Source organism: Mustelus asterias, unplaced genomic scaffold (genome assembly GCF_964213995.1).
Source record: "Mustelus asterias unplaced genomic scaffold, sMusAst1.hap1.1 HAP1_SCAFFOLD_43, whole genome shotgun sequence".
In the NCBI taxonomy this organism is placed as follows: Eukaryota; Metazoa; Chordata; class Chondrichthyes; order Carcharhiniformes; family Triakidae; genus Mustelus; species Mustelus asterias.
In genome coordinates, this window is record NW_027590120.1 from 202796 (window position 1) to 222921 (window position 20126).

Here is a 20126-nt window from a genome sequence, read left to right on the forward strand (position 1 = left end):
GAATGATGTATTAATGAATGAACAGAAACCATTCCTGCCTGAGCCATTTGCCAGACGAACGCTTTTTAATTTTGAAGTTCAAGATAAGTTGAGATATCAGGTTGAAAGTAACGGATTTGTTCTTCTATGAAGTGACATGGAACCTCAATGTGACCATGAGAACCTGCAGCAACACAATGTAGTTCAACATTGTAGTCAGGCCAATTGGCAGTGCGGCGCATTCTCTTGTTTCTGCAGTGTAGTGGTTATCACATTGGCCCAACAGGTAAAAGATCACCGCTTCAGAACCGGGCAGAACATTCATCAGCTTTCCCATGCAGGGTGAGGGAAATCTGTGTGATTTCAGATCGTTGCTGAACACCATCCAAATCTGGATGTTACAGCCATATTATCTTTGCTCTGAGCTCGGCCTCAAATATTTTCAGTAAAATAAGAAATGCTGGTTGTTTTGACGCACTGACAGGAAATTTTCGATTTAGACAGCGTGCACATATTAGCATCTCTTTCAGCCCACAAATGACTTTCATGGGTTTATATGTGCAGACTAATATAGCTAATCACCATCTGAATCATGTCTAATTGCAGTGTGTGCTCAAAAAGAGAGACACAAGTGATTGTGTAAGCGAATGAGAGGAAATGGCGCAGATTTCCGACAACATTTTTTTTTGAAATCGTTCTTCATAAGAAAGAAATAGGAAACAGCACTCAGTCAGATGAGAAAATCGAGACTCAGTGCGGATCTATTGGACTTTCCTAAAGATGGCCGAAATTTATGTGCCTGAATGTTTCACGCCCATTTTAAAAACGCTCAAATGCAACTAACAGATGCCTTTTCAATCTCTACCATTGAAATGGAGTTGATTTTGTTTCACAGCAGACGATGATCAATGTCAAAATTGCCATCTGCCTTACCCAGTGAGTCGCTTCCTTCTGTTGCTCAGTTAAGTTTGCAATTCAGTGATATTCAAGTTCAGAGATATTCAATTCAGAATGAAGACATATGTGTTAAATAATGCACTGATACTAAATACTGAAACAAACACTGAGTACAACTGTACAAAGAGCTTTGCTAAAGTGTCTCCTGGATTCGAAACGTCCGCCCTTTTCACTCCTTACAGGTGCTGTCAAACATTGTGAGATTTTGCAGCATTTTCTCTTTTCTCATCCGCAGTAATTTGCTTTTATTACTGAGTACAATTGATTGAGATTATTCGAAGAAAGATGAAAATGATGCATTAATGAATGGGCAGAAATCATTGCTCCCTTAGATATTTGCGAGACGAACGATTTTAAATTTTGATGTTCTGGATCAGTCGTAAAATCAGATTGAAAGCAACGATGATCTTCCTGAATTCAGTGACATGGGCTCTCAGTCTAACCATCGGAACCTGCAGCAACACAGCGTAGTTGAACATTGCAGATAGACAGATTTGCTCTAGCATACTTCGAGCTGTTTCTGTAGTGTAGTGGTTATCACGTTCGCCGAACACGCGAAATGTCCCCGGCTCCAATCGAGACAGAATCATTCATGAAGCTTTCCCATGTCGGGTGAGGGAAAATTGCTTGATTTCAGTTCGTTGCTCAACATCATCCGAACCTCGATGTGAAAGGCATGTTCTCATTGCTCTGACATCACCCTCAAATGCTTTCTGTGAAACAAGAAGCACATTCTTTTTGACGCACTGAGAGGAATGTTCAATTTTGACACCGAGCACATATTCGCACCTCGTTCAGTCTACAACAGAATTTAATGGGTTTATCGGTGCAGACTAATATGGTGAATCACATCTCAAATATCTGATAGTAGTGTGTGCTCAAAAAGACAGATGCAAGTGATAATGTAAGTGAACGAGAGGAAATGGCGCACATTTCACAGGAGAATCCTTTTAAAAATCGTTTTTCATCATGAAGAAACAGGAAACGCCACACAGACAGATGAGGGAATCGAGACTCGGGGGGGGGGGGGGGGGGCGGTGGAGGGTGGGGGGGATCTACTGGACTTTCCTGTCAAGGGCCGGAATTTATGCGCCTGAATGTTTCACGCCCATGATAAAAAAGGCTCCAGGGTCACTATCAGATAATTCTTAAATCTCTTCCATTTCCATCGAGTTGACTTTTTCAAAAAGCTGACTATGTTCAATCCTAAAATTGTGATCTGTATTACCCGGTGACTCGATTCATTTTGTTGGTCAGTTATGTTTGCAATTCAGTGATGTTCAATTCCAGAGATATTCAATTCATAATGAAGACATATGTAGAACATAGAACATAGAACAGAGAACAGTACAGCACAGAACAGGCCCTTCGGCCCACGATGTTGTGCCGAGCTTTATCTGAAACCAAGATCAAGCTATCCCACTCCCTATCATCCTGGTGTGCTCCATGTGCCTATCCAATAACCGCTTAAATGTTTCTAAAGTGTCTGACTCCACTATCACTGCAGGCAGTCCATTCCACACCCCAACCACTCTCTGCGTAAAGAACCTACCTCTGATATCCGTCCTGTATCTCCCACCACGAACCCTATAGTTATGCCCCCTTGTAATAGCTCCATCCACCCGAGGAAATAGTCTTTGAACGTTCACTCTATCTATCCCCTTCATCATTTTATACACCTCTATTAAGTCTCCCCTCAGCCTCCTCCGCTCCAGAGAGAACAGCCCTAGCTCCCTCAACCTTTCCTCATATGACCTACCCTCCAAACCAGGCAGCATCCTGGTAAATCTCCTCTGCACTCTTTCCAGCGCTTCCACATCCTTCTTATAGTGAGGTGACCAGAACTGCACACAATATTCCAAATGTGGTCTCACCAAGGTCCTGTACAGTTGCAGCATAACCCCACGGCTCTTAAACTCAAACCCCCTGTTAATAAAAGCTAACACACTATAGGCCTTCTTCACAGCTCTATCCACTTGACTGGCAACCTTCAGAGATCTGTGGATATGGACCCCAAGATCTCTCTGTTCCTCCACAGTCTTCAGAACCCTACCTTTGACCCTGTAATCCACATTTAAATTTGTCCTACCAAAATGAATCACCTCACATTTATCAGGGTTAAACTCCATTTGCCATTTTTCAGCCCAGCTTTGCATCCTATCTATGTCTCTTTGCAGCCTACAACAGCCCTCCACCTCATCCACTACTCCACCAATCTTGGTGTCATCAGCAAATTTACTGACCCACCCTTCAGCCCCCTCCTCCAAGTCATTAATAAAAATCACAAAGAGCAGAGGACCAAGCACTGATCCCTGCGGCACACCGCTAGCAACCTGCCTCCAATCCGAAAATTTTCCATCGACCACCACCCTCTGTCTTCGGTCAGACAGCCAGTTACCTATCCAATCGGCCAACTTTCCCTCTATCCCACACCTCCTCACTTTCATCATAAGCCGACTATGGGGGACCTTATCAAACGCCTTACTAAAATCCATGTATATGACATCAACTGCCCTACCTTCATCAACACACTGAGTTACCTCCTCAAAAAATTCTATCAAATTTGTGAGGCACGACTTGCCCTTCACGAATCCGTGCTGACTATCTCGGATTAATCCGCATCTTTCTAAATGGTCGTAAATCCCATCCCTAAGGACCCTTTCCGTCAATTTACCAACCACCGAAGTAAGACTAACCGGTCTATAATTACCAGGGTCATTTCTATTCCCTTTCTTAAACAGAGGAACAACATTCGCCATTCTCCAGTCCTCTGGCACCATCCCCGTGGACAGCGAGGACCCAAAGATCAACGCCAAAGGCTCTGCAATCTCATCCCTTGCCTCCCACAGAATCCTAGGATACATTTCATCAGGCCCAGGGGACTTATCGACCTTCAGTTTATTCAAAACTGCCAAGACATCCTCCCTCCGAACATCTATTTCCTCCAGCCTATTAGCCTGTAACACCTTCTCTTCCTCAAAAACATGGCCCCTCTCCTTGGTGAACACTGAAGAAAAGTATTCATTCATCACCTCGCCTATCTCTCCTGACTCCATACACAAGTTCCCACTACTGTCCTTGACCGGCCCTAACCTCACCCTGGTCATTCTTTTATTCCTCACATAAGAGTAAAAAGCCTTGGGGTTTTCCTTGATCCGACCCGCCAAGGACTTCTCATGTCCCCTCCTAGCTCTCCTAAGCCCCTTTTTCAGCTCATTCCTTGCTAACTTGTAACCCTCAATCGAGCCATCTGAACCTTGTTTCCTCATCCCTACATAAGCTTCCCTCTTCCTTTTCACAAGACATTCCACCTCTTTTGTGAACCATGGTTCCCTCACTCGGCCATTTCCTCCCTGCCTGACAGGAACATACCTATCAAGGACATCCAGTATTTGTTCCTTGAAAAAGTTCCACTTTTCATTCGTTCCTTTCTCTGACAGTTTCTGTTCCCAACTTATGCCCCCTAATTCTTGCCTAATCGCATCATAATTACCCCTCCCCCAATTGTAAACCTTGCCCTGCCGTACGGCCCTATCCCTCTCCATTGCAATAACAAAAGACACCGAATTGTGGTCACTATCTCCAAATTGCTCTCCCACAACCAAATCTAACACTTGGCCCGGTTCATTTCCCAGTACCAAATCCAATGTGGCCTCACCTCTAGTCGGCCCATCCACATATTGTGTCAGGAAACCCTCCCGCACACACTGCACAAAAACTGCCCCATCCAAACTATTTGACCTACAAAGGTTCCAATCAATATTTGGAAAGTTAAAGTCCCCCATGACAACTACCCTGTGACCCCCACACATATCCATAATCTGCTTAGCAATTTCTTCCTCCACATCTCTATTACTATTTGGGGGCCTATAGTAAACTCCTAGCAACGTGACCGCTCCTTTCCTATTTCTAACTTCAGCCCATATTACCTCAGTGTGCAGATCCCCCACGAAGTGCCTTTCCGCAGCCGTTAAACTATCCTTGATTAACAATGCCACTCCTCCACCTCTTTTACCAGCTTCCCTACACTTAGTGAAACATCTATACCCCGGAACGTCCAACAACCATTCCTGTCCTTGTTCTACCCACGTCTCCGTAATGGCCACAACATCGTAGTCCCAAGTACCAATCCACACCCCAAGTTCATCTACCTTGTTCCGGATGCTCCTTGCATTGAAGTAGACACACTTCAACCCACCTTCCTGTCTACCAGTACCCACCCTTGACCCTGATACCTTCCCCAATACCTCACCATCCTCACTGACTTCTGGACTACAACTCCCTTTCCCACTCCCCTGACAAATTAGTTTAAACCCCCCTGAAGAGCCGTAACAAATTTCCCTCCGAGGATATTGGTGCCCCTCTGGTTCAGGTGCACCCCGTCCTGTTTGTACAGGTCCCACCTTCCCCAGAACGTGTTCCAATTATCCACGTATCTGAAACCCTCCCTCCTACACCATCCCTGCAACCACATATTTAACTGCACTCTCTCCCTGTTCCTCAACTCGCTATCACGTGGTACCGGCAACGTACCAGAGATGACCACATGTTTCGTCTTGGCTCTCAGCTTCCAGCCCAGCTCCAGAAATTCCTGCTTTAAATCCCCGTCCCTTCTCTTACCTATGTCATTGGTACCAATGTGCACCACGACTTGTGACTGTTTCCCCTCCCCCTTCAGAATCTGGAAAACACGGTCTGAGACATCACGGACCTTGGCATCCGGTAGGCAACATACCATCCGTGAGTCTCTTTTGCTGTCACAGAACCTCCTATCTATCCCTCTAACTAACGAGTCCCCAATAACTATCGCCCTCCCGCTCTCCCCCTTTCCCTCCCGAGCCACAGAGACGGACACAGTGCTGGAGATCCTCTCACTGCGGCTCCCCACTGGTATGTCATCCCCCTCAACCGTATCCAAAGCGGAATACTTGTTGCTAAGGGGAACGACCACCGGGGATCCCTGCACGGACTGCTTCCTCCCAGCCCCTCTCACCGTCACCCATCTGTTTTCAATCCTCGGAGTAACTGTATTCCTAAAGCTTGTGTCTATGGCCATCTCTGCGTCCCTGATGATCCTAAGTTCATCCAACTCCAGCTCCAGTTCCCTAACACGGTTTTGGAGGAGCTGCAGATGGGTGCACTTCCCACAGGTGTAATCAGTAGGGACACTGTCGTCGTCCCTCACCTCAAACATAGTGCAAGAGGAACATTGCACTGCCTGCACACCCATCCCCTCTCGATACCTTGCCAGTACCAGGTAGAAAGTGCAAAGATGAGTTCAACTCACCCCTGCTCGCCCTTTCTGCCTAAGCCCTGTGAGCCAAAGTCTTATAGCTCACACTCTGCTTCCCACACACTCCACTGCCCGCTCCCGACGCTGCCCGCTGTATACTGCAGCCTACCTTTTATACTTCACGCGCTTAAAAAACCCTTCCCAGACTCCTTTGCTGCCCACTTCTAGTTTTCACTTTAAACTTGAAAAACTGCTGCTAAAGTAAAGGCCAAAAAAATACACACACTAGCTGACTAATTAAATAAATAAACAATTCAATTAATCCAATTAATCTCTTACCAACACTGCTGCCTTCAATCACCCCTCTCAGCTTGCTCCAGTGGATCAATGAGGAAATGTGTGAAATAATGCATTGATACTAAACACTGAAACAAATACTGAGTACAATTGCACAATGAGCTTTGACAAAATGTCATCTGGACTCGAAACGTCAGCTCTTTTCACTCCTTATAGATACTGCCAATCCTTGTGAGACTTACCAGAAGTTTCGCTTTTCGTTTCCGATTCCAGCATCCGCAGTAATTTGCTTCTTTACTGAGTACAATTGATTGAGATTATTCAAAAGGAAGATGCGAATGATGAAATAATGAATGGGGAGAAATTATTCCTCCCTTAGATATTTGCGAGACGAACGCTTTTAAGTTTTGATGTACGGGATAAGTCGTACAATCAGATTGAAAGTAACGGTTATCTTTCTGAATTCAGTGACATGGGCTCTCAGTCTCACCATCGGAACCTGCAGCATCACAGCGTAGTTGAACATTGCAGACAGGCAGATTTGCTCCAGCGTGTTTCGAGCTGTTTCTGTAGTGGAGTGGTTATCGCGTTCGCCGAACACGCGCAAAGCCCCCGGCCCGAAACCGAACAGAAATGTTCATTAAGCTTTCTCATGTCGGGTAAAGATAAATAGCTTGATTACAGTTTGTTGCTCAACATTATCCGAATTTCGATGTGAAAGGCATGTTATCATTGCCCTGACATCACCCGCAAATGCTTTCTGTGAAATAAGAAGCACATTTATTTTGGCGCACTGAGAGGAATGTTCGATTTTGACACCGAGCACATATTCGCATCTCGTTCAGTCTACAAAAAAATTAAATGAGTTGATAGATGCAGACTAATATGGTTAATCACCATCTGAAATATCTAACAGTAGTGTGTGCTCAAAAAGACAGATACAAGTGATACTGCAAGTGAACTAGAGGAAATGGCGCACATTTCACAGAATATCTATTTTTAAACCGTTTTTCATCACTGAGAAACAGGAAAAGCCACTCAGACAGATGAGGGAATCGAGACTCTGTGCGGATCGACTGGACATTCCGGTAAAGGTCTGGAAGTTATGCGCCTGAATGTTTCACGCCCATAATAAAAAAGGGTCAACTGTCACGAACAGATCATTCTTGATTTTTCTCCATTTAAATGGAGTTGACTTTGTTTAAAAGCTGACGATATTCAACCTAAAAATTACGATCTGTATTACCCTGTGATTCGCTTCGTTCTGTTGGGCAGTTATGTTTGCAATTCAGTAATGTTCAATTTCTGAGATATTCAATTCATAATAAAGAACAAAGAACAATACAGCACAGGAACAGGCCCTTCGGAGCTCCAAGCCCGCGCCGCTCCCTGGTGCAAACTAGACTATTCTTTTGTATCCCTCCATTCCCACTCCGTTCATGTGGCTATCTCGATAAGTCTTAAACGTTCCCAGTGTGTCCGCCTCCACCACCTTGCCCGGCAGGGCATTCCAGGCCCCCACCACCCTCTGTGTAAAATGCGCCCTTCAGATATCCGTGTTAAAACTCCACCCGCCCCACCCCCCTCACCTTGAACCTATGACCCCTCGTGAACGTCACCACCGACCTGGGAAAAAGCTTCCCACCGTTCACCATATCTATGCCTTTCATAATGTTCTACACAGGGGCGGCACGGTAGCAAAGTGGTTAGCACTGCTGCTTCACAGCTCTAGGGTCCCGGGTTCGATTCCCGGCTCGGGTCACTGTCTGTGTGGAGTTTGCACATTCTCCTCGTGTCTGCGTGGGTTTCCTCCGGGTGCTCCGGTTTCCTCCCACAGTCCAAAGATGTGCGGGTTAGGTTGATTGGCCAGGTTAAAAAAAAATGTCCCTTAGAGTCCTGGGATGCGTAGGTTAGAGGGATTAGTGGGTAAAAATATGTGGGGGTACGGCCTGGGTGGGATTGTGGTCGGTGCAGACTGGATGGGCCGAATGGCCTCCTTCTGCACTATAGGGTTTCTATGATTCTATGAGCTCTATTAGGTCACCCCTCATCCTCCGTCTTTCCAGTGAGAACAACCCCAGTTTACCCAATCTCTCCTCATAACTAAGCCCTTCCAAACCAAGCAACATCCTGGTAAACCTCCTCTGCACTCTCTCTACAGCGTCCACGCCCTACTGGTAGTGTGGCGACCAGAACTGGGCGCAGTATTCCAAATGCGGCCGAATCAACGTTCTATACAACTGCAACATCAGATCCCAACTTTATGAAGACATAAGTGTTAAATAATGCATTGAAACTAAAAAGTGAAACAATTGTACAATGACCTTTGAAAAAGTTTCATCTGGACTCGAAACGTCCGCTCTTTTCACTCCTTACAGGTGCTGTCAGACATTGTGAGATTTTGCAGCATTGTCTGTTTTCTCATCCGCAGTAATTTGATTTTATTACTGGGTGCAATTGACTGAGATTATTCGAAGAAAGATGAAAATGATGCATTAACGAATGGGCAGAAATCATTGCTCCCTTACATATTTGCCAGACGAACGATTTTAAATTTTGATGTACGGGATAAGTCGTACAATCAGATTGAAAGTGACGGTTATCTTCCTGAATTCAGTGACATGGTTCTCTCAGTCTCACCATCGGAACCTGCAGCAACACAGCGTAGTTGAACATTGCAGACAGGCAGATTTGCTGCGTTGTGGCTCAAGCTGTCTCTGTAGTGCAGTGGTTATCACGTTCGCCTAACACGCGAAAGGTCCCTGGTTTGAAACCAGGCAGAACCTTCTTTAAGCTCCCTCAAGACATGTAAAGGAAAATTGTTTGATTGCAGTTTGTTGCTCATCATGATCAGAGCCTCGATGTTAATGGCATGTTATCATTGTTCTGACGTCACCCTCAAATGCTTTCTGTGAAATAAGATACGCTTTTTTTTTACAGGAGAGTTCGATTTTGACACCGAACACTTATTCGCATCTCGTTCAGTCTGCAACATAATTTAATGGGTTTAACGGTGCAGACTAATATGGTTAATCAGCATCTGAAATATCTGACAGTAGTGTGTGCTCAAAAAGACAGATACAAGTGATACTGTAAGTGAACTAGAAGAAATGGCGCACATTTCACAGAAGAATCTTTTTAAAAATCGTTTTTCATCACTGAGAAACAGGAAAAGCCACTCAGACAGATGAGGGAATCGAGACTCAACGCGGATCTACTGGACTTTCCGGTAAAGGGCCGGAATTTATGAGCCTGAATGTTTCAACCGCATAATTAAAAAGGCTCAAGTGTCACGAACAGATAATTCCTGATTCTCCTCCATTTAAATGCAGTTGACTTTGTTTAAAAGCTGACCATAGTCAATCTCAAATTTGCGATCTGTATTACCCGGTGATTCGATTCGTTCTGTTGGTCAGTTATGTTTGCAATTCAGTGATGTTCAATTTCAGAGATATTCAGTTCATAATCAAGACATATGTGTTAAATAATGCATCGATATTAAATATTGAAATATATGCTGAGTACAATTGTACAATGAGCTTTGATAAAGTTTCATCTGGATTCGAAACGTCCGCCCTTTTCACTCCTTACACGTGCTGCCAGACATTGGGAGATTTTGCAGCATTTTCTCTTTTCTCATCCGCAGTAATTTGCTTTTATTATTGAGTAAAATTGATTGAGATGATTCGAAGAAAGATGAAAATGATGCATTTACGAATGGGCAGAAATCATTGCTCCCTTAGATATTTGCCAGAAGAACGATTTTGAATTTTGATGTTCGGGATAAGTCGTACAATCAGATTGAAAGTAACGGTTTTCGTCCTGAATTCAGTGACATGGGCTCTCAGACTCACCATCGGAACCTGCAGCATCACAGCGTAGTGGAACATTGCAGACAGGCAGATTTGCTCCAGTGCGATTCCAGCTGTTTCTGTAGTGTAGTGGTTATCACATTGGCCGAACACGCGAACGGTCCCCGGTTCGAAACCAGGCAGAAACATTCATTAAGCTTCCTTGTGATGCGTAAGGGAAAATTGATTGATTTTCGTTTGTTCCTCATCATTATCCGAGTCTCGATGTTCATGGCATGTTATCATTGCTCTGACGTCACCCTCAAATGCTTTCTGTGAAATAAGAAACGCTTTTTTTTGACGCACTGACAGGAAAGTTCGATTTTGACACCGAACACTTATTCGCATCTCGTTCAGTCTGTAACAGAATTTAATGGGTTTATAGGTGCAGACTAATATGGTTAATCGCCATCTGAAATATCTGACAGTAGTGTGTGCTCAAAAAGACAGATACAAGTAAGTGAACTCGAGGAAATGGAGCACATTTCACAGAAGAATCTTTTAAAAATCGTTTTCATCACTGAGAAATAGGAAAAGCCACTCAGACAGATGAGGGAATCGAGACTCAGTGCGGATCTACTGGACTTTCCTGTAATCGGCCGGAATTTATGCGCCTGAATGTTTCACGCCCGTAATAAAAAAGGCTCAACTGTCACGAACAGATCATTCTTGATTCTCCTCCATTTAAATGCAGTTGACTTTGTTTAAAAGCTGACCAGAGTCAATCTCAAATTTGCGATCTGTATTACCCGGTGATTCGCTTCGTCCTGTTGGTCAATTATGTTTGCAATTCAGTGATGCTCAGTTTCAGAGATATTCAATTCATAATGAAGACATATGTGTTAAATAATGCATCGATATTAAATATTGAAACAAATACTGTGTACAATTGGACAATGAGCTTTGATAAAGTTTCATCTGGATTCGAAACATCCGCCCTTTTCACTCCTTACAGGTGCTGTCAGACATTGTGAGATTTTGCAGCATTTTCTCTTTTGTCATCCGCAGTAATTTGCTTTTATTACTGAGTACAATTGATTGAGATGATTGGAAGAAAAATGAAAATGATGCATTAACGAATGGGCAGAAATCATTGCTCCCTTAGATATTTGCCAGAAGAACGGTTTTGAATTTTGATGTTCGGGATAAGTCGTACAATCAGATTGAAAGTGACGGTTATCTTCCTGAATTCAGTGACAATGGGCTCTCAGTCTAACCATCGGAACCTGCAGCAACACAGCGTAGTTGAACATTGCAGACAGGCAGATTTGCTCCACTGCTATTCAAGCTGTTTCTGTAGTGTAGTGGTTATCACGTTCGCCTAACACGCAAAACGTCCCCGGTTCGGAGCAGGGCAGAAGCGTTCATTAAGCTTCCTCATGTCGTGGAAGGGAAAATTGCTTGTTTTCAGTTCGTTGCTCATCATTATCCGAGCCTCGATGTGAAAGGCACGTTATCATTAAGCTCTTTCTGTGGTGTAGTGCTTATCACATTCGCCTAACACGTGGAAAGTCGCTGGTTCGAAACCTGGCAGAAAAATAGGGCAGCGCAGTGGCACAGCAGTTAAGACTGCTGCCTCAAGGTGCCAGGGTCCCAGGTTCGATTCCCCGTTTGGATTACTGTCTGCGTGGAGTCTGCATCTTCTCCCCGTGTCTGCATGGGTTTTCTCCGGGTGCGCCGGTGGCCTCCCACAGTCTGAAAGACATGCTGGCATCACCCTCAAATGCTTTCTGTGAAATAAGAAACGCTTTTTTTGACGCACTGACAGGAAATTTCGATTTTGACACCAGCACTTATTCGCATCTCGTTCAGTCTCCAGCAGAATTTAATGGGTCTATAGGTGCAGACTAATATGGTTAATCAGCATCTGAAATATCTGACAGTAGTGTGTGCTCAAAAAGACAGATACAAGTCATACTGCAAGTGAACTAGAGGAAATGGCGCACATTTCACACAAGATCTATTTTTAAATCGTTTTTCATCACTGAGAAACAGGAAAAGCCACTCAGACAGATGAGGGAATCATGGCTCAGTGCGGATCTACTGGACTTTCCGGTAAAGGTCCGGAAGTTATGCGCCTAAATGTTTCAGGCCCATAATTAAAAAGGCTCAAGTGTCACGAACAGATAATTCTTGATTTTTCTCCATTTAAATGCAGTTGACTTTGTTTAAAAGCTGACGAAAGTCAATCTCAAATTTGCGATCTGTATTACCCGGTGATTCGATTCGTTCTGTTGGGCAGTTTTGTTTGCAATTCAGTGATGTTCAATTTCAGAGATATTCAATTCATAATGAAGACATATGTGTTAAATAACGCATTGATATGAAATATTGAAACAAATACTGAATACAATTGTACAATAAGCTTTGATAAAGTGTCATCTGGACTCGAAACGTCCGCCCTTTTCACTCCTTACAGGTGCTGCCAGACATTGGGAGATTTTGCAGCATTTTCTCTTTTCTCATCCGCAGTAATTTGCTTTTATTCCTGAGTACAATTGATTGAGATGATTCGAAGAAAGATGAAGATGATGCATTAACGAATGGGTAGAAATCATTGCTCCCTTAGATATTTGGCAGAAGAAGGATTTTGAATTTTGATGTTCGGGATAAGTCGTACAATCAGATTGAAAGTAACGGTTATCTTCCTGAATTCAGTGACATGGGCTCTCAGTCTCACCATCGGAACCTGCAGCATCACAGCGTAGTTGAACATTGCAGACAGGCAGATTTGCTCCAGTGAATTTGCAGCTGTTTCTGTAGTGTAGTGGTTATCACGTTCGCCTAACACGCGAAAGGTCCCTGGTTCGAAACCAGACAGAAACGCTCATTGTGCTTCCTCATGTCGCGTCAGGGAAAATTGATTGATTTTCGTTTGTTCCTAATCATTACACGAGTCTCGATGTTAACGGCATGTTATCATTGCTCTGACGTCACCCTCAAATGCTTTCTGTGAAATAAGAAACGCTTTTTTTTGACGCACTGACAGGAAAGTTCGATTTTGACACCGAACACTTATTCGCATCTCGTTCAGTCTGTAACAGAATTTAATGGGTTTATAGGTGCAGACTAATATGGTTAATCGCCATCTGAAATATCTGACAGTAGTGTGTGCTCAAAAAGACAGATACAAGTAAGTGAACTCGAGGAAATGGAGCACATTTCACAGAAGAATCTTTTAAAAATCGTTTTCATCACTGAGAAATAGGAAAAGCCACTCAGACAGATGAGGGAATCGAGACTCAGTGCGGATCTACTGGACTTTCCTGTAATCGGCCGGAATTTATGCGCCTGAATGTTTCACGCCCGTAATAAAAAAGGCTCAACTGTCACGAACAGATCATTCTTGATTCTCCTCCATTTAAATGCAGTTGACTTTGTTTAAAAGCTGACCAGAGTCAATCTCAAATTTGCGATGTGTATTACCCGGTGATTCGATTCGTCCTGTTGGTCAGTTATGTTTGCAATTCAGTGATGTTCAGTTTCAGAGATATTCAATTCATAATGAAGACATATGTGTTAAATAATGCATCGATATTAAATATTGAAACAAATACTGTGTACAATTGGACAATGAGCTTTGATAAAGTGCCATCTGGATTCGAAACGTCCGCCCTTTTCGCTCCTTACAGGTGCTGCCAGACATTGGGAGATTTTGCAGCATTTTCTCTTTTGTCATCCGCAGGAATTTGCTTTTATTACTGAGTACAATTGATTGAGATGATTCGAAGAAAAATGAAAATGATGCATTAACGAATGGGCAGAAATCATTGCTCCCTTAGATATTTGCCAGAAGAACGGTTTTGAATTTTGATGTTCGGGATAAGTCGCACAATCAGATTGAAAGTAACGGTTATCTTCCTGAATTCAGTGACATGGGCTCTCAGTCGAACCATCGGAACCTGCAGCATCACAGCGTAGTTGGACATTGCAGACAGGCAGATTTGCTCCACTGCTATTCAAGCTGTTTCTGTAGTGTAGTGGTTATCACGTTCGCCTAACACGCGAAAAGTCCCCGGTTCGAAACCGGGCAGAAGCATTCACTAAGCTTCCTCATGTCGTGGAAGGGAAAATTGCTTGTTTTCAGTTCGTTGCTCATCATTATCCGAGCCTCGATGTGAAAGGCACGTTATCATTAAGCTGTTTCTGTGGTGTTGTGGTTATCACATTCGCCTAACACGTGGAAAGTCGCCGGTTCGCAACCAGGCAGAAACATAGGGCAGCACAGTGGCACAGTCGTTAAGACTGCTGCCTCAAGGCGCCAGGGTCCCAGCTTCGATTCCCAGTTTGGATCACTGTCTGCGCGGAGTCTGCATCTTCTCCCCGTGTCTGCATGGGTTTCCTCCGGGTGCGCCGGTCTCCTCCCACAGTCTGAAAGACATGCTGGCATCACCCTCAAATGCTTTCTGTGAAATAAGAAACGCTTTTTTTGACGCACTGACAGGAAATTTCGATTTTGACACCAGCACTTATTCGCATCTCGTTCAGTCTCCAGCAGAATTTAATGGGTCTATAGGTGCAGACTAATATGGTTAATCAGCATCTGAAATATCTGACAGTAGTGTGTGCTCAAAAAGACAGATACAAGTCATACTGCAAGTGAACTAGAGGAAATGGCGCACATTTCACACAAGATCTATTTTTAAATCGTTTTTCATCACTGAGAAACAGGAAAAGCCACTCAGACAGATGAGGGAATCATGGCTCAGTGCGGATCTACTGGACTTTCCGGTAAAGGTCCGGAAGTTATGCGCCTAAATGTTTCAGGCCCATAATTAAAAAGGCTCAAGTGTCACGAACAGATAATTCTTGATTTTTCTCCATTTAAATGCAGTTGACTTTGTTTAAAAGCTGACGAAAGTCAATCTCAAATTTGCGATCTGTATTACCCGGTGATTCGATTCGTTCTGTTGGGCAGTTTTGTTTGCAATTCAGTGATGTTCAATTTCAGAGATATTCAATTCATAATGAAGACATATGTGTTAAATAACGCATTGATTTTAAATATTGAAACAAATACTGAGTACAATTGTACAATAAGCTTTGATAAAGTGTCATCTGGACTCGAAACGTCCGCCCTTTTCACTCCTTACAGGTGCTGCCAGACATTGGGAGATTTTGCAGCATTTTCTCTTTTCTCATCCGCAGTAATTTGCTTTTATTCCTGAGTACAATTGATTGAGATGATTCGAAGAAAGATGAAGATGATGCATTAACGAATGGGTAGAAATCATTGCTCCCTTAGATATTTGGCAGAAGAAGGATTTTGAATTTTGATGTTCGGGATAAGTCGTACAATCAGATTGAAAGTAACGGTTATCTTCCTGAATTCAGTGACATGGGCTCTCAGTCTCACCATCGGAACCTGCAGCAACACAGCGTAGTTGAACATTGCAGACAGGCAGACTTGGTCCCCATGGCTGTTCCGTGTGTCTGGATGAAGAACTGGTTGTTGAAGGTGAAGACATTGTGGTCCAGGATGAAGCGGATGAGTTGTAAAATTGCCTCATAAGAACAGCATATGGCGCTCGACTCATCGATCAACAGTTCCGACCCGGCACAGCAAAAAACCGCACCGACCTCCTCAGAAGACAAACACAGGACATGGTGGACAGAGTACCCTTCGTCGTCCAGTACTTCCCCGGAGCGAAGAAGCTACGGCATCTCCTCCAGAGCCTTCAACATGTCATTGATGAAGACGAACATCTCGGCAAGGCCATCCGCACACCCTCACTTCTTGCCTTCAAACAACCGCGCAACCTCAAACAGACCATTGTCCACAGCAAACTACCCAGCCTTCAGGAGAACAGTGAACACGACACCACACACCCTGCCACAGCAACCTCTGCAAGACGTGCCGGATCATCGACACGGATGCCATCATCTCACGTGAGAACACCATCCACCAGGTACACGGTACCTACTCTTGCAACTCGGCCAATGTTGTCTACCTGATACGCTGCAGGAAAGGATGTCCCGAGGCATGGTACATTGGGGAAACCATGCAGACGCTCCGACAACGGGTGAATGAACACCGCTCGACAATCAACAGGCAAGTCTGTTCTCTTCCTGTGGGGGAGCACTTCAGCAGTAACGGGCATTCAGCCTCTGATCTTCAGGTAAGCATTCTCCAAGGCGGCCTTCACGACACACAACAGCGCAGAGTCACTGAGCAGAAACTGATAGCCAAGTTCCGCACACATGAGGACGGCCTAAACCGGGATGTTGGATTTATGTCACATTATCAGTAACCCCCACAGCTTACCTCCTGGACTTGCAGGCTGTCCTGTCTGGAGACAATACACATCTCTTTAACCTGTGTTTAATGCTTCCTCCACCCACATTGTCTGTATCTTTAAGATCTGGTTGGCTGTAGGGATTCGCATTCTAATCAGTATTCTGTAACTTGATTTTGTATCTCTGTGCCCTGTTTGAGAGCACATTTCCACTCCATCTGACGAAGGAGCAGCACTCCGAAAGCGAATGGTATTTGCTACCAAATAAACCTGCTGGACTTTAACCTGGTGTTGTTAAAACTCTTACTGTAATCAGGACAATAACCAGAGACAGACAGCAGCCCCATAGTTCCAGTCTGAACACCAGAAACAGAGATAGTGACCAATGTCTGCATAACACCTGGAAATGGAGAAGTTGAAACAGTCAGTGGACTGTTATGAGGTCTCTCCTTCCATTTTTACATTTTCAAACATTCGCTTCCTCGAGAAGGGAATCGTGATTTTTCATAAGTGATCAGAGAGCGCTCTCCCGTGGACGGCAATGCCGCACATTGGAAACAGATACACACACGGCCACCTGCAAAGACTGACACATATCCAGGTAATGGAATCATAGAATCATAGAATTTGTACAGTACAGAAAAATGCCATTCGGCCCACCGATATGTACCGATCGCAAGCCTCCCAGGCCCTATTCCCGTAACCTCATACATTTACTCTGCCAATCCCCCTGACACTAGGGTCAATTTAGCATGGCCAGTCAAACTAACCTGCACATCTTTGGACTGTGGGAGGAAACCGGAGCACCCAAGGAAACCCACGCAGACACGGGGAAAGCAGATACACACACGGCCACGTGCAAAGACCAACATGTGTAAGGATATATAACCATATAGATATATGCCCAGGCACTGACATCAATTCTAACGTCCCTCGTTATAAATCCAGAATTATTCTGTAGATTTCTGACACATTAGTCTGAGTTGCTAACTATGAAAATACATGAATAACTCCAACTCCGTGTTCACTAGAAGCCTCGTGTACCGCACAGAATCAACAAAAGCATGGACACAGGGACAAGTAAACACAGTGATCGATTCTCAAACTGATCGACTCAAACATAGACACACAGACACTCACTGAGGAAGATAAACAATCAGATTAACACAGCCACTGACACACTGAAGAGAAGTGCACTCATTGACAACCTCAAAAACGTACTAGCTCCAGAGTAACTTTCTGAACTGGAATTCCCTGGGGTCGTGTCAGTGCGGCAATACCGTGTTAGATATTCATTGCGATGGAACTGTCCATTTTAACAACAAGAACAGCCAGAAATCTATTTCTTATCAATGGTGATCATTAATTGATGACTCAACAGTGGACACTTTTGGAGAATAAGCAATAATGGATGTATTTATTTTTACAGCCAAACACATTCTGGATGTGTCCATATCATGTTTAAAGTTTATTTATTAATGTCACAAGTAGGATTATATTAATACTGCAATAAAGTTACTGTGAAAATCCCCTCGTCGCCATACTCCGCTGCCTGTTCGGGTACACTAAGAGAGAAATTTACCATGGCAATGCACCTAACCAGCACGTCGTTCAGACTGTGGGAGGAAACTGCATCAAATCCACACAGACACAGGAAGAACGTGCAAACTCCACTCAGACCCAAGCCAGGAATCGAACCCGAGTGCCTGGCGCTGTGAGGCAGCAGTGTGCCACTGTGCCACCATAAAATCATAGAAACCCATCGAGTCTGCACCGACCACAATCCCACCCAGGCCCTAACCCATATGCCACCCACTAATGCCTCTAACCTACGCATCTCAGGACACTAAGGGGCAACTTTAGCATGGCCAATCAACCTAACCCGCACACCTTTGGACCGTGCCACCCCGTGTGAGGTCGGTGTAGGTAAGACAGATTCCCCACCCATTTTCGAGGTTGCCAGATCGGATGTTCGGGACACAGGAGGACAACACAAGGAGACTGCTTCAGGTATAGGTGATTAATTCTCCTCTGTTATATTCCATACTCTGTGGAAAGTTGTGGAGTTAATATTATACATAATTCAGAAATAATGAGGAGATGCTTGATCTGATTAAACCCGTTTTCTAAATTCGATTTGAAATCAATTGCATAAATAAATATATGTTTAGATTGAAAACTACATTGGGAAGCTATATCCAATACTTCATGCCATTGGGTCAGTGAAACGTTGTTACCTAAAGCAAACTGTACATGGATTCCACAGAAACTCCTTCTTCAAATGGGGATTGGACAATGACTTGAAAGGGAGAAAAATCAGCTTCATGGAATGAGACGAGGAAATTGAAATGAGAGCAAAGAACAGTGCAGCATAGGAACAGGCCCTTCGGCCCACCAAGCCAGCACCGACACGTCAGTTTGGTAGCTCATCATAAAACAGCTGGCATAGGCATGGTGGGTCGAAGGGCCTCTTATTGTTCTTTGCCATTGCCAACCATTTTCAATCATTACAACAATCTGAGGTCCCTATCTGCTTCAAGAAGACGACCATCATCCCGGTACCTAAGAAAAATCAAGCAGCATGCCTTAATAACTATCCGCCGGTGGCTCTGACATCCATCATTATGAAGTGCTTTGAAAGGTTTGTCATGGCACGAATCAATTCCAGCCTCCCGGACTACCTGGATCCACTACAGTTGCCGCAACAGGTCCACAGCAGACGGCATTTCCCTGGCCTTGCACTCAACCCTGGATCACCGAGATAACAAAGACAGACTCCTATTTATTGACTACAGCTCAGCCTTCAAAACTATTATTCCCACGAAACTCATCTCCAAACTGGGCCTGGGCCTCTGCACCTCCTCTGTGACTGGATCCTGAACTTCCTAACTCACAGACCACAATCTGTAAGGATAGACAACAACACCTCCTCCACAATCATCCTCAACACCAGTACCCAACAATGCTGTGCTCTCAGCCCCCTACTATACTCCTTATACACCCATGACTGTGTGACCAAATTCCGCTCCAATTCGATTTTCAAGTTTGCTGACGACACCACTATAGTGGGTCGGATCTCAAACAATGATGAGACAGAGTACAGGAATGAGGTAGAGAATCTGGTGAATTGGTGCAGCAACAATAATCTCTCCTGCCATGCCAACAAAACGAAGGAGATTGTCATCGACTTCAGGAAGCGTAAAGGAGAACATGCCCCTGTCTACATCAACGGGGACGAAGTAGAAAGGGTCGAGAGCTTCAAGTTTTTAGGTGTCCAGACCACCAACTATCTGTCCTGGTTCCTCCGCCCCCCCCCCCCCTTCCCCAATGCCGACACTATAATTAAGAAAGCCCACCAACGCCTCTACTTCCTCAGAAGACTAAGGAAATTTGGCATGTCAACTACGACTCTCACCACCTTTTACAGATGTACCATAGAAAGCATTCTTTCTGGCTGTGTCACAGCTTGGCATGGCTCCTGCTCTGCTCAAGACTGCAAGGAACTACAAAAGGTCGTGAATGTGCCCAATACATCACACAAACCAGCCTCCCATCCATTGAATCTGTCTACAC

At 44.3% G+C, this 20126-nt stretch overlaps 2 non-coding genes across 2 annotated transcripts; both read left to right on the top strand.

The window, feature by feature from the left end:
• The first annotated feature begins 13070 nt into the window (after nt 1–13070).
• Nucleotides 13071–13143, top strand: trnav-aac (transfer RNA valine (anticodon AAC)). The gene has a single exon. It is a non-coding gene; the product is annotated as a tRNA-Val (tRNA).
• A 1140-nt stretch (nt 13144–14283) lies between these two features.
• On the top strand, nt 14284–14356 carry trnav-aac (transfer RNA valine (anticodon AAC)). The gene has a single exon. It is a non-coding gene; the product is annotated as a tRNA-Val (tRNA).
• Nucleotides 14357–20126: the final 5770 nt, after the last annotated feature.